Source organism: Schistocerca cancellata, chromosome 10 (assembly GCF_023864275.1).
Source record: "Schistocerca cancellata isolate TAMUIC-IGC-003103 chromosome 10, iqSchCanc2.1, whole genome shotgun sequence".
Taxonomy (NCBI): domain Eukaryota; kingdom Metazoa; phylum Arthropoda; class Insecta; order Orthoptera; family Acrididae; genus Schistocerca; species Schistocerca cancellata.
In genome coordinates, this window is record NC_064635.1 from 85,817,782 (window position 1) to 85,826,236 (window position 8,455).

The 8,455-nt window shown below is 45.3% G+C and overlaps 1 pseudogene; it reads right to left on the reverse strand.

Annotated features, from left to right (window-relative positions):
- Positions 1–3,314: 3,314 nt before the first annotated feature.
- LOC126106970 (5S ribosomal RNA) lies at positions 3,315–3,432 on the reverse strand (annotated as a pseudogene).
- Between the last annotated feature and the right edge of the window lie 5,023 nt (positions 3,433–8,455).

Genomic DNA, 8,455 nt, shown 5'->3' on the forward strand with positions numbered 1-8,455 from the left:
ATTTATTAATTAGTTGCTACTAACTCCATTCGCAACACCTACTGCAGATAGTAGCCACACACGCCGCTGAACGTACCTACAAAAGTACGAGGGTTGTTTTTTAAGTAAGGGCCGTTCGCGCGTATAGTCCCGTAGTTCGCGCGGACGCCGCAACCAGCCACCGCGCCACTTGCCGGAATCCTTCCCGTTCACACTGATGCAAGTTGCAGCTCTGTAGCTGACGTGTACGCATCGCTATACTGCTTTATAATGTTTACGATTATTGAATCGCCCGCCGCGTGTGAGATACGGTCAGTGATACGTTTTTTGACCGCGAGAAGCCTATCAGCTGCAGAAATTCATCGTCAGTTAACAGAAGTTTTTGGCGTGAATGCAATGAGTGAAGGTAAAGTGCGTCAATGGGTTGGAGAGTTTAAAAATGGCCGTCAAAACGTCCATGACGAAGAACGCTCAGGCCGGCCCTCTGTGATCACTGATGATTTGGTGGCTGCAGTCGAAACAAAGATTCGTGAGGACAGAAGATTCACAATTTCCACTCTTTCTTTGGAATTTCCAAAAGTTTCAAGATCGGTTTTGTACAAAATTGTGTCTGAAAACCTAAACTTTAAGAAACTGTGTTCTCGGTGGGTACCCAGACTCCTCACAGGGGACCACAAAGGGAAGAGATTTGCCACTTCATTGGACTTTTTGATTCGTTACGAGGAAGGAGAGTCAAATTGTCACTGGAGATGAAACATGGGTATCCCATATCACTCCCGAAAGCAAGCGACAATCGATGGAATGGCGACACACAACCTCACCCGTCAAGGTCAAAGCCAAACAGACGCTGTCAAAGCGCAAGATTATGGCAACTGTGTTCAGGGACCGGCGCAGTGTTTTGCTTGTGCACTTTATGCCACGAGGAACGACGATCAACTCAGATGCCTAAAGTGCAACTCTAAAGAAGCTCCGCAGAGCAATTCAAAACAAAAGGCGCGGCATGCTGACAAAAGGAGTTTTGCTCCTGCACGATAACGCTAGGCCTCACACCTCTCAAAAGACTCGGGATTTGATTGATTCTTTTGGCTGGGAAGTTTTGGACCATGCACCATACAGCCCCGACCTTGTTACTAGCGATTTTCACCTTTTCCTGTACTTGAAACACCATCTTGGCGGGCAGCGCTTCAATGACGACGATGAAGTGAAAGCGGCCGTGAACTCTCGGCTGTCGGAGCAGGCGGCCGAATTCTTTGAAGAGGGAATTAAAAATTTAGTTGTACTGTATGACAAGTGCTTAAATAAACAAGGCAACTATGTAGAAAAATAGGTAAAAGTGTGTAGAATCAGAAAATAAAAGTTTTTTTACAAAAGTATTTGTATCTTTTTTAAAAAAATTAAAACGGCCCTTACTTAAAAAACAACCCTCGTATATCATTATACAACACATAATTCAGGAGATGTGACGTCATAAACAATGAGAAGCGTGAAAAACTTCCGCATAGTATATAGTGTTTAAATTTATGACTTCTTAACTACTAACTCTATTAGCAACATATTCTCCAGGCAGTATCCAGGTATGCCGCTGAACGTACCTACAAAAGTATATCAGTTTACAACACATAATTCGGGACATATGACGTCACAAACGTAAACCACAAGGCCAGACGGCTGCCTAGTACGGTCGTGGAGGCACAGCTGTAAATAAACACCTGAACAACGTCGGGTTTCTTCGATAGTAAATAAATAAAGTGACTTGTGCCACTTCATTACGATCAATTGTACAAACGATCCGTGGTACATGGAACTAACTAATGGGAAAATGGAAGCGGCTCCACAAATACCCTCCGCCACACGCCATAAGCAGGTGGATTGCGGAGACCCGGTGTAGAAGCCCAGCACACGGCGCCCTGGAGCCGGCGGAACTTGGGGGGGGGGGGGAATTTCTTTGCTTCTTCGGCTTTCCGCTTTCCTCGGCTCGTGCCTTGTGCCACAGCCAGCAAGTGGTGCACGGCTGCGGGAGAAAGTGTGCGCAGACCGCATTCCTGCTGAAAGACGGGGCCAGGAAGATGGCCCGCAGGAGCCGCACACGAACGGCCGCTATAGTGGGACGCACGGATGTGCACTTCTGCGCGCATGCGCTGCACCCTCGATACCGCACGCCGTGCGCTACGACGAACAGTCCACTGCCATCCCTTTACAGTACGGCTTAATTTCGAGGGAAACGCGCTGCAAGGGCGTTCCAGCACTTTTTGTTGTTAACTGACTGGAAAAAGTTGGCCCCGGAAGAAAATATTTAAATGTGAATAGACATCGTGCTAAGTGTAACCTCCCCGCAAAATTTTGAAAGTCAATAATAGTGACATTGTAACCTCCCAGCAAGAATATGAAAGTCAATGTTACGCGAAATGTTGTCTTCCCACAAAACTGAATAATTAAAAACCTGCTTGCAAAATTAAAGAATAACAATGTCCCAAATGTAAACTCCTCACAGTAATAAAAGTCAATGATAATAAAAATGTGCAAAAATGTCAAGTCCCCACAAAATTAACGCTGAAATGAACCTGATAAATTTTATAAGGGCAGCTGCGCTGACCTTCGGCCCTGTGCAATAATTAAATCCGAACACAAAAACCAAAATTCTTACATTAGTAAACTCCCTCAATATCTGCTCGTATGTTTCGGCACAGCTCCGTGCAATGCTGGCGTATATTTGATTCTGATTCTTGGAGGAAATGCATAGGAAAAATTCTTTAAATTGAAATGATTACTTTTGTTTAAAAGATTTAGTTTATAAAAACTTATTATTGGGGCAATTCTTGAACAAATTAATTACAATTAACGTATGTTATTAGCTGAGCGCAATACTGCTTCATTACCTTCTATAACAAAATACCTCGTCCTGAATCGTGACCAGAGATGGAGGGAGAGCACGCCGCCGACCCATGTCGACGTCCGCTCAGTACAACCGTCCACTCGCAAGAACTACTGCTCTCGAACTATATCCGACTAGCAACTGAACTGTCGCGCGGTCAAGCGCAGACTAGCAACGATAAATAACTCTCTGGTCAGAGATTCTATCACGCCTCGCCATCGCTGGTAATGAATACATATGGAACGTACGCGTTTCACCCTACCCAACAGGCCATGAAGGCCCAACGGGTACCGACCGGCCGCCGTGTCGTCCTCATCCACAAACGTCTCTGGATGCGGATGTGGAGGGGCATGTGGTCAGCACACAGCTCCCCCGGCCGTATGTCAGTTTACGAGACCGGAGCCGCTACGTCTCAGTCAAGTAGCTCCTCAGTTTGCTTCACAAGGGCTGAGTGCACCCCGCTTGCTAACAGCGCTCGGCAGACCGGATGGTCACCCATCCAAGTGCTAGCCCAGCCCGGCAGCGCTTAACTTCGGTGATCTGACGGGAGCCGGTGTTACCACTGCGGCAAGGCCGTTGGCTTTAAAATAGTACACGAGTATCGAAACTTCGACGCTGCACCAACACAATGCGACACAACGTCACACGATTGGCAGAGGCGTGTGTAACTAAACTCTGTTCATCATAAGAATAAACCTGATGTAAACATTACGCCACGTATTCTTCCGCGTTTGCTGCAATCTTATTGGATTTCGTTTCACGTGGAGCGGAAACAGTTGTGACCGGTACAGTTAAGTACGATGTTAAGGGTACGTTTTATGCTGTGTTAACCGCACTCAGACTGAGCGATAATGTGCGGGACAACAGCTTTACAGCGAATTATACTTGGACAGCACTGGCCAGCTAGCCTGCAATGATGTGAGCAGTTGCAGTTCAGACGTAAAAAGAGACGGGCAAAGAAACAATACAGCTTAGAATGGCATTTAATATTTAAAGAGAATGAAATAACATTCGGCAAAACTCCAGCACTACCGCGCGCTTCTTAGGTGACCAGACGGAAAGCATAAAATGTTCTCGTTCTCGTCTGACACAGTATTCTAATTACAAATAAGAGAGACGAAAATACCGAACTTAAACACACGGTAATTTTTCTGAGCGAGCTATGAATGATGCAAAAGCATACTGCTGCGACTTCACCGTACTGTTGAATACTGAAGCCACTGAAAGTGTTAATTACAAAAAAATGTTCAAATGTGTGTGAAATCTTATGGGACTTAACTGCTGAGGTCATCAGTCCCTAAGCTTACACACTACTTAACCTAAATCATCCTAAGGACAAACACACACACCCATGCCCGAGGGAGGACTCGAACCTCCGCCAGGATCAGCCGCACAGTCCATGACTGCAGCGGCTCAGACCGCTCGGCCAATACCGCGCGGCTATTAATTACAGTCAGTCCTCCGGTAACCTCTTAGCTCCTTTTTTATCCGAATCCGAGATATGCGTTTCAGTATTGCAGATGTCACCTGCTACATTGATAACGAGCCTATCAACAACAGAATCCACGAAGCCATCCAGGCGCTGCATTTTCTACTCTTCTTCTCTGACGAGCCGTTCTACACTCCTGGAAATTGAAATAAGAACACCGTGAATTCATTGACCCAGGAAGGGGAAACTTTATTGACACATTCCTGGGGTCAGATACATCACATGATCACACTGACAGAACCACAGGCACATAGACACAGGCAACAGAGCATGCACAATGTCGGCACTAGTACAGTGTATATCCACCTTTCGCAGCAATGCAGGCTGCTATTCTCCCATGGAGACGATCGTAGAGATGCTGGATGTAGTCCTGTGGAACGGCTTGCCATGCCATTTCCACCTGGCGCCTCAGTTGGACCAGCGTTCGTGCTGGACGTGCAGACCGCGTGAGACGCCGCTTCATCCAGTCCCAAACATGCTCAATGGGGGACAGATCCGGAGATCTTGCTGGACAGGGTAGTTGACTTACACCTTCTAGAGCACGTTGGGTGGCACGGGATACATGCGGACGTGCATGGAGCTCCGTATGCCACGGCAAACTGGCTGACACTGACGGCGGCGGTGCACAAATGCTGCGCAGCTAGCGCCATTCGACGGCCAACACCGCGGTTCCTGGTGTGTCCGCTGTGCCGTGCGTGTGATCATTGCTTGTACAGCCCTCTCGCAGTGTCCGGAGCAAGTATGGTGGGTCTGACACACCGGTGTCAATGTGTTCTTTTTGCCATTTCCAGGAGTGTATATCCCGCCAACGATCGGCAGTGATTGTGAAAAGGCTGCGTGCGTTAGTTCCAGTGCGTCTGGCAGCTTAACAGTGTCGTGATTTCTCGGGCCCAATCCCACAGCTTGGCTCCTGATCAGCTCCGTTGGGTTCATATTGTAATGAGACAGTGGCAAACGTAAAAATGCAGCATTTGCTCAATGCTGTGAGAATGATTGTTTTTTATGTTTCAACAGCACATAAGTGGTATAAGCACTGTGGTATAAAACAATGGACGTGGTCCAAATAAAGAGGATTTAGTTTTTCATTTTCGCCTTAGTTAAATTGTTACTTAATTTAAACAACCTTGCCGGCCGTGGTGGCCGAGCGGTTCTAGGCGCTACAGTCTGGATCGAATCCTGCCTCGGGCAGGGATGTGTGTGATGTCGTTATGTTAGTTAGGTTTAAGTAGTTCTAAGTTATAGGGGGCTGATGACCTTAGAAGTTAAGTCCCGTAGTGCTCAGAGCCATTTGAACCATTTTTTTAAACAACCTTTATTAACAGTGTTTCAAAAAGATCGGTAACTGAGAATTTGTGTTTGAAATGAAAACAGGAATTTCGCGTGCAATATGTAATTACATTAAATTCACAAAAATGATGATTAATTACGATACTTAGGTAATTGAAATTGAAGGAGAAAAAGAGATTGATTTGGGCGAGGCTTCAACCAGCGCAGCAAGTAATGTAGTGTTATGTTACTACACTACATGTTCATCTAAATTTCAGTTGTATGTAAACAGTTGCTCGTAAAACTTCAAAGCCGATTATCTCTGTAAATTCATGACAAACATTAAGGGCATCCCATTTCTCGGCACTTTTTAGCCGTGTTCTACACGCGTGTTTCACTACGGAACAGGAAGCAGCTTCAGCAGTTTTCACACTGCGTATTAACAGCGCGGCAATCAGAGCACAACAGTGCAGAGGCTGTGACTGTACAAGATTTTTGGAATAAAAAGTACATAGCTAAAGCGTGATTAACAAAAACATTGATGGCTGCTAATACATTTGAATTCCTTAAAGTTTGGTTTAACGTAACTTAGCAATAACGTATATAATACCTACTTCCACGTATTAACATGTGCATCTGACGCTGCTGTCGCGTACACAAGGTATAAAAGGGCAGTGCGTTACTGGAGCTGTCATTTGTACTCAGGTGATTCATGTGAAAAGGTTGCCGACGTTGTTACAGCCGCACGACGGGAACTGACAGACTGGAAAGGTAGTTGGAACTGACCGCATGGGATTTCCCATCTCGGAAATCGTTAGCAAATTCAATATTGTGAGATCCACAGTGCCAAGAGTGTGTCAAGAATACCAAGTTTCAGGCATTACCTCTCACCACGGACGATGCAGTGACCGACAGCCTTCACTTAACGACCGAGAGCAGTGACGTTTGCGTAGAGTTGTCAGTGCTAACAGACAAGCAACATCGCGTGAAATTACCGCAGGTATCAATGTGCGACGTACGACGAACTTAACCGTTAGGACGGTGCGGCGAAATGTGGCGTTAACGGGGTATGGCAGCAGAAAACCTAATTTCTTACTTCTTCTTGCATCTCATCCGTCCTTATTTTCAACATCTTTCTACAGCATCACGTCTCAGACGCTCCGATTTCTGTTCCTCCCACAGTCCACATTCCATTCCCATACAGTGCCGCGCTACAAACGTACATTCTCAGGTATTTCTTCCTCAGATTAAGGCCTAAGTTTCACACTAGTAGACTTTTTTCGTGAGGGATGCCCCCTTCGCCTGTACTAAGCTGCTGTTCTCCGTGCTTCGTGTATTATGTGTTCTTTTGCTTCCCGGGTAGCAGAATTCTTTAATTCTGTCTACTTCGCAGTCACTAATTTTAAGCCCCCATGAACCACGGACCTTGGCGTTGGTGGGGAGGCTTGCGTGCCTCAACGATACAGATAGCCGTACCGTAGGTGCAACCACAACGGAGGGGTATCTGTTGAGAGGCCAGACAAACGTGTGGTTCCTGAAGAGGGGAAGCAGCCTTTTCAGTAGTAGCAGGGGCAACAGTCTGGATGAGTGACTGATCTGGCCTTGTAACACTAACCAAAATAGCCTTGCTGTTCTGGGCTGAAAGCAAAGGGAAAACTACACCCGTAATTTTTCCTGAGGGCATGCAGCTTTACTGTATGATTAAATGATGATGGCGTCCTCTTGGGTAAACTATTCCGGAGGTAAAATAGTCCTCCATTCGGATCTCCGGGAGGGGACTACTCAAGAGGACGTCGTTATCAGGAGAAATAAAACTGGCGTTCTACGGATCGGAGCATCGAATGTCAGATCCCTTAATCTGGCAGGTAGGTTAGAAAATTTAAAAAGGGAAATGTATAGGTTAAAGTTAGATATAGTGGGAATTAGTGAAGTTCGGTACAGGAGGAACAAACTTTTGGTCAGGTGCATACAGGGTTATAAATACAAAATCAAATAGGGGTAATGCAGGAGTAAGTTTAATAACGAATAAAAAAATAGGAGTACGGGCAAGCTACTACAGACAGCATAGCGAACTCTAGTTGTGGCCAAGATAGACACGAAGCCCACGCCTACTACAGTAGTACAAGTTTATATGCCAACTAGCTCTGCAGATGACGAAGAAATTGATGAAATGTATGAAGAGATAAAAGATATTATTCAAATAGTGAAGGGAGACGAAAATTTAATAGTCGTGGGTGACGGGAATTCACGCGTAGGAAAAGGGAGAGAAGGAAACATAGTAGGTGAATATGGATTGGGGCTAAGAAATGAAAGAGGAAGCCGTCTGGTAGAATTTTGCGCAGAGCATAACTTAATCATAGCTAACACTTGGTTTAAGAATCAAGAAAGAAGGTTGCATACATGGAAGAACCCTGGAGATACTAAAAGGTATCAAATAGATTATATAATGGTAAGACAGAGATATGGGAACCAGGTTTTAAATTGTAAGACATTTCCAGGGGCAGATGTGGACTCTGACCAGAATCTATTGGTTATGAACTGTAGATTAAAACGGAAGAAACTGCAAAAAGGTGGGAATTTAAGGAGATGGGACCTGGATAAACTGAAAGAACCAGAGGTTGTACAGATTTTCAGGGAGAGCATAAGGGAACAACTGACAGGAATGGGGGAAAGAAATACAGTAGAAGAAGAATGGGTAACTTTGAGTGATGAAATAGTGAAGGCAGCAGAGGATCAAATAGGTAAAAAGACGAGGGCTAGTAGAAACCCTTGGGTAACAGAAGAAATATTGAATTTAATTGATGAAAGGAGAAAATATAAAAATGCAGTAAATGAAGCAGGCAAAAAAG